At 47.5% G+C, this 10,996-nt stretch overlaps 1 protein-coding gene across 6 annotated transcripts in view; it reads right to left on the bottom strand.

Annotated features, from left to right (window-relative positions):
• MID1 (midline 1) overlaps positions 1-10,996 on the bottom strand; it is a 590,830-nt gene that overhangs the window by 142,780 nt on the left and 437,054 nt on the right. The window contains exon 1 of one of the 6 annotated variants that reach the window (XM_040467621.1): positions 9,594-9,854. The exons of the other annotated variants lie outside the window; for them this stretch is intronic. The gene's annotated coding sequence lies outside the window, so the exon portion shown is untranslated. Of the gene's footprint in view, positions 1-9,593; positions 9,855-10,996 lie in introns of those variants that run through there. 6 annotated transcript variants of the gene reach the window in all.

Below are 10,996 nucleotides of genomic sequence, written 5' to 3'. Positions count from 1 at the left end.
ACTTTCATACTGTTTCTTTAAATGATCCGCAGCTAATCAGCAGTTTACCTGGTTACATACAATTCGGCTGGTTTGGTAGTGCTTCAAGGGGACGCTCGCTTCTTGGGTCTTCTGCATTCAGACAGGATTTGCAGAAGAGCTAACAACAAAGGGACTTAATTGGAAAACGAGCAAACGGTCGCGTTTTGAAGAGGAACCAGGAATCCATATTCTTGGGGGCTTTTGCCTGATTACATTTGTTAATAAGGAATGCCAAAAACATGTGCACCAAAAACCATCCAAGGTCTTTTGGTAGCAAATTATACTTGTAAATGTGATGTAAGTTGATCACTGCAAGAACTCACACACTCTTTGAAGATCTGAGTTCATAAAGGTACGAAGGAATTAAATGGTTCATTCCCCTAGTGATATAAAGTATTAAATGGCAGGGAAAAAAATGTGTTTGAAATCAACGGAGGAAATAATTCATTTTGAAAATTATCCCATAAAAATGTTAAATAGGAAAAACATGCTGGGCCAATTTCTACCAGATAAATAAAGCAGAAATACGCAATGGGCAAACTTAGGGATGATGGGCTGGGAAATGTCCCATCAAGCTCTTTGTTTTCTGTAATTTTTTTGTTACTCGACTATGGCAGTCTTAGGCACGGTAATCTATTCCATCCCCAAACGACAAAGAAAGGAAGACTAATTCTGATCAGCAGAAAACTGGCTGGCCTTTGGAGCCTTGGAGAGGGCAATGGCTCCCGATCAAGGAGAAGTGAATGTCTTTGAAGACTGCATCTTAGATTGTTTTGTTAATACATAAAATCCTCCCTCTTTATCATGCAGAAGGCTCATTTCAAAAGGAAAATGCAAGTCAATGAGGATTAGTTTGGCTTCTTGGAGGTCAGGACTAAATATACAAAACTAATAAAACGACGACGCTGAAATAAACAAGAATGTGCAATTGCTCATCTGTGGGAATGATGTAACTAATAGTGACATAATTTCCAAGCAGAAAAGCAAAACTAGGTCAAAGCGTGTTGGCCTAACATAATAAGCATTTTTGCTCCCAGAATTTTACCATGTAGGCTGTGTCTGCAGGCATTAATGTCTTCTGTTATCAATGTTCGGGGCTGTCACAAACAATTCATGTCTTCTCACTCTTTGTTAGTTAAACCAAAACAATGTTAAAAAATATTCCGAAAGTCTCTCATGTTCTTCTCCACTCAGAAATTTCTCTCGCTCAGTTATTAGGACTTTTTTTCCTTCTTTCACTCAGAGCCATACCACATCAGCAGCATCGATATCTCTTTAGAAATCCTCTTTAAACACTGACCAGTGAAAAAAGCCTCAACTGAGTCACTCGGCGAGTAGCCAATTTTTCTGTTCTGCTCTCCCATATGCTGACTAAAAGAACTCATACATTCTTCTTTCTCTTTCTATTTCTTTCTATTTCTCCATTTCATTTTCCTGCACTATTTCCACAAAGCACCTTGATTCACCTGGGAGAAAAAAAGGACTCGGTCACTCCTAAAACTTTCTCCCGTGTAAACATAATCCTCCTAAGGTTTTACTCTCTGACAGGTTCACGCTTATTGAAAATCGGAGCAAAGAGCATGTAGACAAAAGTAGTACAAAATCCAAAGAGAAGGCTACGTGGAGTTTGGATTTTTTGGAGTTTTGGAGTTTTGGATTTGGAGTTTTCAGATAGTATCTGCTCCCAAAGGGACTGCCGTCTCTCCTGACTCTTGACTCCCTAGAAACCATCGACCCGTTCGAAATGCCTTGGCATTTGTTAGCACATTAAATTAGAACTGACCTGTGACCCCAAATATCCAAATGATGTCTTACTAGAAGGCATGCAGTACAGTCAAAAGAGCACAAGATGGGGAGTCCAGAAGACTCAGGTTCCAGAAGTAAACTTGCTCCTACCTTTGCCCCCTGACGGAGGGTAAAGCATTCCTCTGAGTGAAAATTTCAAGCCACAGACTCTCAACTTTTCACCAGTACTCTTTGTCTGGATTCCTAATGCATCACCTAAATGAGTCGGTTTCTGATATTTGCCGACGCCTTCCATTTATACGTTTATCTGGTCGTTCACCCAGTTATTGGCAACCCAATCGGGCATTCAACAAATTCCACTTGTCCACAAACAGCTCCTTTCCTCTTAATTGTGTGGGGAAGACCACCGCAAAACGCACACGACCGAAGCCACCCTCCGCAAGCCGACGTATGACACATAACACGGTCTACTGCGTGGACCCTTTGAAAACGTATTAGTCCTGTTGTCTCCAGAAACCGGTAAACGTCTCAGAAATTTCTATTTCATCATTTTAACCATAACTCTCAGACAGTCTGTCACACCCAGAAGCAGTGAAAATGCTTGGTCCAGCATATGTCTTGAATTTCATGGAGAAAATGTGGCCACCACATGCAGAAAAGAGAGGAGAAGACCTCAGTCTTCTCTCAGAAACGTTCGCTCAGACACTGAGTGACCTTGGGCAGGCCACTCACCTGGCAAAATAAACCAACCGCATGGCGGCCAAAGGCCTAAAACACCAGGCTGGGCTCAATGAGAGCAAGCGGCAGATTCTATCTTGCTTTTGGGCTTTGAGCTACTGGAGGACGCATTCCATTTCTCAACCACTTGTGTAGCCCCATCATGGAAATGTAAGCTAAGCTACCTGCCATGTTCCAGGCTGTGTCCTCACCCAGAAGGCAACTGAATGGGATCCATGGTTAAGCAGCTGCAACACAGTTTCATTTTTCTCTAATGTCCATCTATTCGGCCCTTACTGTTCCCCCACCGAATGCCCTTTTTTCCTTCTCGGAAACGCTCCCCCGAAAATGCTCTCTCCTGCTAAAATTCATCCAGCTTCCACCTACAAGACATTTAATGATTCTTCTTGTGTGCCAGGCACCGTGCCCCCTGTGGTTCCCTGGCTGCCATTCCCAAAGACCTCAGTGAGTCTTGAAGTTCGGGCAGGATGCTAAGAAGAGAACAAATGAAGAGGTCTGACCCACAGGCAGTCACATCAGCAAGTCCCATCTGCCAAAGGCGTGACCTCGCCCACAGATGTTGTCCCTGAAAGGGCAATCGTGAGTTTTGCAGCTCCAGGCTCCACGGCCTGCTTTTTCTCCAAGGAAAGGGTCGCCCTGAGGTTTGAAGGGCTAAGAGTCATGAGCTCTTAGCTCATCCATATTACTTCTCCCCCAGCGCCCGGTCGGGACCATTGTCTAGAGGAAATAGGAGTGTGGTTTGGAGGTGGGGCGGGACAGGGGGGAAGCTGGGCAATTATGGAAACTCAACTCACTGTATATTAGAATAGGGAGTCCCAGAAGGACCAAGAAGGTGTCAGAAGGATGGAGAAAGAAAAGCGCGACTGGCGCAAACCTTTCCTATTTCAAACCTTGCCAAGACTGGCCCGTTACCAAAAGTATGGCAAATCTTTCTCCCTCTGTGCTCCATCCTGTGTAACATGGAGGCATGCCCTCAAAACTCAGAACTGAATCTGACATTAATCAGATTTTTAAGTTTGCTTATTGATTTTGAGAGAGAGAAAGAGAGAGAGAGAGAGACAGAGAGACAGAGAGAGACAGAGAGAGACAGAGATACTGCGTATGAGGGGCAGAGAAAGAGAATCCCAAGCAGGCTCCACACTCAGTGTGGAGCCCGATGCGGGGCTCGAACCCACAAACCATGAAATCATGACCTGAGCAGATACCAAGAGTAGACGCTTAACCAACTGAGCCACCCAGGCACCCCTCAGATTGGTTATTTTGTAAGATAGTGATGTTTAGGGGTGACTGGGTGGCTCAGTCGGTTGAGCGTCTGACTTCTTCTTCGTGAGTTGGAGCCCCACACCACAGAGCGCCCGATTTAGATCCTCTGTCTCCCCCTTCCCTGCCCCTCCCCTGCGCACATTCTCTTGCGCTCTCTCTCTCTCTCTCAAAAATAAATAAACATTAAAAACAAGATAGTGATGTTTAGAAATGGAATCATTTCTCACTGGAAAATGTTCTGGGTTTCAAACAACAGACCCTTAGAGCATAAAGTCTTCCAAACTGGGGAGTACCTAGGAGTTATTTTTCTCTATTGATAAGATTTGATTAAATTCCTATTTAAGAATTATGATAGGGGCACCCGGGTGGCTCCATCAGTTAAGCGTCCAAGTTCGGCTCAGGTCATGATCTCACGGTTTGTGGGTTCAAGCCCTGCGTCAGGCTCTGTGCTGACAGCTCAGAGCCTGGAGCCTGCTTTGGATTCTGTGTCTCCCTCTCTCTCTGACCCTCCCCCACCTGCTCTCTTTCTCTCTCTCTCTCTCTCTCTCAAAAATAATAAATAAACATTTTAAAAATTAAAAAAAGAATTATGATACATTGATTTTAGCTAGGAATTCATAAACTTCTACAAATGGATATGTGGTTAAAAGTTAACTAAACTTCACAATTACAAATCATTTGTCAAGTCTCCCAAGTTCAAGAAGGGTTTGGCTACCATCAATTTATCAAGTGGATTCTTATCCATACAAATATAGTTGTTAATAAGCAGGTAACTTACGTTGTGCTACGGGAACGATAAAGTATATATCAGATCAAAGATTATTTGAGGACAGGGATCATATTAAAATCATGCCTGTAGCCCCAAAGTGGCCTGGCATATAAAAATCATTTAAACTAGCATAAATGGGGGCGCCTGGGTGGCTCAGTCAGTTGAGCGTCCTTTTTCGGCTCAGTTCATGATCTCGCTGTTCTGGAGTTTGAGCCCCCATCAGGCTCTGTGCTGACAGCTCAGAACCTGGAGCCTGCTTCGGATTCTGTGTCCCCCTCTCTCTCTGCCCCCTCCCCTGCTGGCACTCTGTGTCTCTGCCTCTCAAAAATAAATAAATATTAAAAAAAAAACTATAAAGTCACGCAAATGAATGAACTACTGAATATAGTAATTCTGTAAGTACTCAGTAAGTGTCCTTGAATGATGTAAGAAATGAAGGAGAGACTTTGTCGTATGCTCATCATAAACAGTTAACCATATATAAAACTTAAGGGGAGCCTAGGGGGGCTCAGTCAGTTAAGAGTCTGACTTCAGCTCAGGTCATGTTTTTCCAGTGCCTCAGTCTTCTGCCCTCTTTAACACTTTCTGTAGGCCATTAACCATCCAAATCTGTGCCAATGGGACATTGGGCGGGGGGGGGGGGGGCCCAACCTTGTGGATCTAGAAGCATCCCTAATATTTTGTCCTTCCATTTAAAAACATTTCCAGAACATGCCAGATTATAAAACCAGGCAAACAACCTTCTAGACCAAAACCCCTGAGATGAGTTTCATGTGCAATAAAAGGAGTTGATAATGAGCCAGAAAGGAGTGATGTTGATAGAACTGTCCCATATCTAAATGGAGATTAGATTCCCGTTTGACCTGGCTTTGTAGCCCTCTCTTTAATCACAGCGTATCTGATATTCTCTTCCTTGAATGAACTCATTTTCATCGTGGCTTTGGTCACAAGATTAAAGAATCGCTAACTAATTGTTCCAAGTAAACAGAGCAATTCTCCCCGACTCCAATCCCGACTCCCAGCGGTGCCCACCGCCTGGCCTTCCATCGTAAGACACTTCAAGCCTGACCTCTGCAGGTGGAGAACGGAAGTGCACAGGGCCCAATCGATTGTGGTCTTTCTTTTTAAAAGCCCACCGAGTTCTGAAAACACAAACGTTCACACTAGGTACGACAGGGATACTGATAGAATATGTTGGCCTCCCCTTTCATTTTAGAAGTTGCTTTTTTGAAAGTAGCAACCATTTGACTGAAAAGCATTTAAATGCCATCTGCAAATTAACTTTGTCCCGGCTAACCATTAATTCTTTCTGCCCATCGAGAAAAACCCAAATGCCTTAGATGAACTGAGATCCTGGAATCATGCGGGTTAAAAAATGTCCTGATCGGCCCCACCTTTCTCTAATCAAACAAATTGCTCTTTGTCCAGTGACCAAATCCCCCCTTTCCACCACCATGCAGCCCAGGTTGCCATAGCTACCTTGGATGTCTATTTACCACACAAGGGATCAAAGCCAGGAGACATCCACACACGCACTTAGCCTTAAAACTTGCTGGAATGTCTGCGGATAACATGTGCCCACAAATTAAAGGATTTGCCCACAGCCTATGCGGTCCACAGCCGAGCAAACTACGAACGCACTTCATAATGAATGGCGAGGAAAAGCCACCGAGAAATATTTCAAAACGACCCTATTTTAGATTCTGGCTAGTTACAGTATCTTTCTAGCTCAGTGTTGGGACAAATGAGAACAGAAATGCCTTTTACAGTTTCAGAGGCTTGACTTTCAAATGAAGGAAGCCATCAAACATAGTTGGATGCTGTAGGGGAGTCCTGTTTTAAGACCTATCGCTTCTAATTCCAAGCCTGGCACGCACAGGTAGCCTGCCTTTCGGAGCGGGTAGGATTCCTCCCCAGAATTCTGCCTAATTTGCTGTGTCTCATTCTACGTCACTGTTCTCTGCCTTCATTCACCTCACCATTTGTTCAATGAGGATCAAACTGCCACCTCGTTCTCTCCTGGGGATGTGACAGAGAATAAATAGACCGCGTTGGTAAAGGACTTTCTAATCCTCAAAGGAAAGATGAATACAAAGACATTCATTATGAAACCAGATGTCCTTGGGCATTTTAATTCCAATCTGAAGAATGCAAAACAGGCCGAGTCACAGCTTCCTTGTAATAGCACCAGGCTGGCCTTGCAAGAATTAGCAGCTGCTTAAAGCATTGGCTCACTACCTAGTTTTTCCCCTTCACACTCGTGTTAGTCTATCAGAAATAGAGCGCGCACCTTCTTCTCTTCGCGTGTTTTGGGAAGTCGTCGGGATATTAAAAACACAAAATACGTCTGGTAGGCAATTTCATCTGGAGCAGCCGATTTTTTTTTTTTTTTCCTAGCTCGAGAAAGAATTATGTGTCCTTCTCACGTGCGGGGACAATGAGTGGTGCGCTCTTTGGGGAGGGTATCGGCCGTTGCAGGAATGCCAGAGGGAAACCTGTTGTTTTTGGCCGGCCTTCTACGACAGGTGGCCAGGCCTTTCCTTTTGCCTGGGAACACGGCAAATTCCTTCTCAAGGAAGTTTGAGGAGAGTGTCCCATTTAGAACCAGAGCGCAGAGGAAGATTGGCACACACTTTAAAATTACTTCCTGATAAAGGCAAATCAGGTTCACACTTCTCGTCTGTCCTAATTCGGCGTGCCCTTAGGAACCCTCAAATAATATTATCCTTCTATGCGGTTTTTTTTTTCTCCCCCACCCGCACAGAAAGTTAACCCCCCCCCCTCTGAATCTCATCGCAGGGCAAGCAGCTTTCTAATTCTGCTGGCCCTGCCTGGCTACCCGCTATGGCTCGTACGTGGCAGGGGTCTCCTGCTGCCGCACCATCGTTCAGCACTGTGCAGCCCTAGGGGCGGATCACTCCTCAGCGAAGAGATTGGATTTCATTGCAGAGCTGATGACACAGGGACCTGTTTGATAGTGAACGCTGCAAATCCGCTGAGGCTGCCGGGCTGGGATGGCAAATTGGCCGGTGGGTGCGATTCACCCTGCCTGGTCGCGGCGGTTTGGCCGGAGAGAAACTCGGATCAAGTCAGGATTAATCCACACCAAGAACTCCACCACTCATCCCCTCCACATTGTTGTTCTAGCTGCCGTGGAACAATGTGTTCGATTCTTGAAAGGCTGGACTGCCCCGATTCTTTGGGTGAGCAATGACCCTCCCTCTCTCTCCCCCTTCGTCCCACCCCCGCGGCATCCCACCCTCTTTTCGAGTGCCGAACCAGGCCAAAACATCGTTAGGCACACAGAGTCGCGAGATTCAAAAGTCGTTCGCTCACTAAATAACGAAGGAGCCATCACATGTGTACCCTTAGAACTTCAGCGCCGGGCTGAATTTCCAGTTCGCGCGAAACGCCACGGCGAGCCAGGCATGGGGAAGATCATGCCAAGCCGGAGAGCCTGCCTTTGGCATCGGGCACGGGGAGTGCCACCGTTCCATGGGGATCGTGTGGGAACAGGGATTCTGAAAACTGAGCTCAGACACCACCGAGGAGAGGACAGGTGGCCGTGCCCGGGATCAAATGACTTCTTTGTTCCAGCTGAGGACCTTTGTCAAAAATGTTTTGCGTTCCTCTTTCCCCTTTGAAATCCTCCCCATTTGGGCTCCTCGCTGCTTCCCCCCATCCCATCCGCCGGCTCGACATAAAAAGAATGGGCTCAGTTGCGGGTTTGCAGAACTAAAAGAAACCGAGCCTCGGCCCCACGATCTCCATCCAGCAAGGCAAGGGCAGTTCACTGAAAACACACGGCACTTGCTGATCTAAACGTGCTTCCCTGCATTCACAGAAACTTGCCAAGCACGCTGGCTTAGGGGGCGAGCGGCAGAGGGTCTCTGCGCTCGACCAGTGGGGGCTCTGCACCTCCTCCCGAGGCTGCAGGAAACGGACGGAAAGTTCTAAACCCCTCGCCCAGGCCCCCAAAGGGAAAGTTTTGCTTCCTATGCAAATCACTTCCCCCAAGGCTGTCGGAGTGGAGGGTGCTGAACTCATCTAGAAAAAGATGTGAAGAGCTTTTCTGGCGGTAACACAGATGCTAACTCTTCCTACCCAGATTTATTGAGAGCTGGCAAAAGCAATTTACACTCCTCTGGTCAATTTTCCGCCGTTGCCAGCCTACCGGCATGTTTTTCCAATCTTGTCTTCCCTTCCTAGAAGCAGTGACCTTGATATTTCTATATTGACATAAGAGTCTTCCACAACTTGGAGTAAGTTGTAAATTGCACCTTTTCTTGGCTTCGTACACCCACTTTTTCCTTTTCCTTTCTTAATGGCAAAGCCATAAACCTCTGCCGGGGCTGATAAGGAATGTTATCACTCTGCCCCGAAGCCACGGAAGAGGCTGTCGGTTTAGAATTCCTTTCAGAGACTCATTGAAGTAATCCCAAGCCTTTCTCAGCTCACCGCGTCAGGGTTGTCTTCTTACGGCCAGAAGCAACACAGTTTCACGACTGCTGGAACAGAAAACTAAATCTGCATTTTTCTGGAAGGGCCGGCCGTCTGGGCTCATTTTGGGCCGGTTCCGCCCTCTCAGCCACAAACACAGTGAAGCGCTCAGAATGGGAAGCCAAAATGAGATAAGACACCCCGTGTAATTCTTTTTCAGGATATTCAGTTATCTTTATTCTAACCCAAAGCACAGGATAGAAGCTTCAAAAAAAAAGCTCGAGAAAGACCCCGCACGACACAGCCCGGCGACTGCAAACTGGAATTGATTTACATATTCGACAAACCGCTTTTCAGCCCTTTACAATGACTGGCTGACATCACCGATCACCATTAGAGCCAAAGCGCGCCGGGGGGGGGGTCGCGGAAGCCCGGGGGGGGGGGGCTCAGGAAATCGGCTCCTTCGGTTCCCTCAGGAAAACGCAGCCCCGACTTTCCGCCAATGGATGGACGTGGACAGCATGTGCTAATCCAGAAGGCTCGCCGGAGTACCATCGCGGGGGGGCCCAGGCTGCGCCCTCCCGCCCCACCGGCCCGTAGAGCCCCCGGAGCTTACCTGCCTCATGTTTAGAATTCCATGACCCATCCGGCAGGGAGCGAGCTGCCTCGAAGCCCACGCCGCGGTCTTCGGAGGGGAAACACCAAACCCAACAGAAGCCCGCAAGACAAAAGCAACTCAGGGAGACCCACAGGCAGCAAAGAGCACGTTTTCTTCCTTTTTCTTTGATCTGTTGCTACACGCACTCTGCCCAAGACAATGTCAAGTTTCTCAAGCTTTCCTTCCCCAGCCTATGAAAAGTCGGGCTCAGGGCAGCAAGGACCGCCTGGCTCTTATTTCAAATCGGGGCTCCGAGCCGTCGTAGGCGGCTGGCTTGGGCCCCGGAGGAGCCCCGCCAATCAGGAGGAAGGGGTGGGTCCTGGGAGCCCGAAAGGCCGCCTCCGCGAGGATTAGAGAGCTTTCGGGATTTAAATGGCTGGAAGCCGCTGGAAACGGTGCGAAAGCTCCCAACGTGAAGCCTGAGTGCAGTTCTTATCTCGCTGCCCCGGGTCCGCTCGAAGCGTAACTGACTAGCTTCGACCCTAAGGCCCGGAAAGTGACCCAACCGTGTTTGGAAAAGGGCATCTGGCACCGAAGCCCTACTTGGGCGGAGACGCCGGGGAGGAAACCAAATGGTTTGTGCGGAACACCTTCACTGACGGGAGCACTCGGGGGAGGACGGTGCCACCCACCTCATTTCCATATAGACGAACTGGAGATCCAGCCCAAAACACCCAAACCGAAAGGGGAAGGTGCACGCAAATGTGTTGAAAAGCGGCAAGGGAACAAGAATCGTTATCTGTTGGGCGCCCGAGGCATTAACTGCCCAGAATACTGTTACTCGAAAAATAAACGCTGATGTGTCCTTAAGAAGAAAATGACTAAAGGAAGCCTATCTCCCTTTCGCTAGGGTTCGCCTTCCCCACAGGGTTGAATGTGGTGAGCTTATGAACAGGGCCTAGCTGGCCATCAGCTCAGTAGGATGGGAGGAAAGCTGGCTGGCTTCTGGTAAACTTAAACCCGGACTGGATAAGAATTCCCGAAGTTCGCTTTCTTTTCTTTTTTTTTTTTTTTTTAATTTTTTTTTCAACGTTTATTTATTTTTGGGACAGAGAGAGACAGAGCATGAGCGGGGGAGGGGCAGAGAGAGAGGGAGACACAGCATCGGAAGCAGGCTCCAGGCTCCGAGCCATCGGCCCAGAGCCCGACGCGGGGCTCGAACTCCCGGACCGCGAGATCGTGACCTGGCTGAAGTCGGACGCTTAACCGACTGCGCCCCCCGAAGTTCGCTTTCTAAACTTCACATAAACAGGAACTTTATTCAACTCTCAGCCAGCATGATTTCAAGGCAGATCGACCTTTGGATTTCAAAAAAGTGCACGTCGAGCAAAGACTACTTTCTGTGGCACCAGTGGCATCTT

The sequence above is a fragment of the Herpailurus yagouaroundi genome, unplaced genomic scaffold, assembly GCF_014898765.1.
Source record: "Herpailurus yagouaroundi ecotype Mexico unplaced genomic scaffold, PumYag 67525, whole genome shotgun sequence".
Lineage (NCBI taxonomy): Eukaryota > Metazoa > Chordata > Mammalia > Carnivora > Felidae > Herpailurus > Herpailurus yagouaroundi.
The sequence above is the reverse complement of the archived record's forward strand: the minus strand, read 5'-3'. Positions and strand labels throughout refer to the sequence as shown.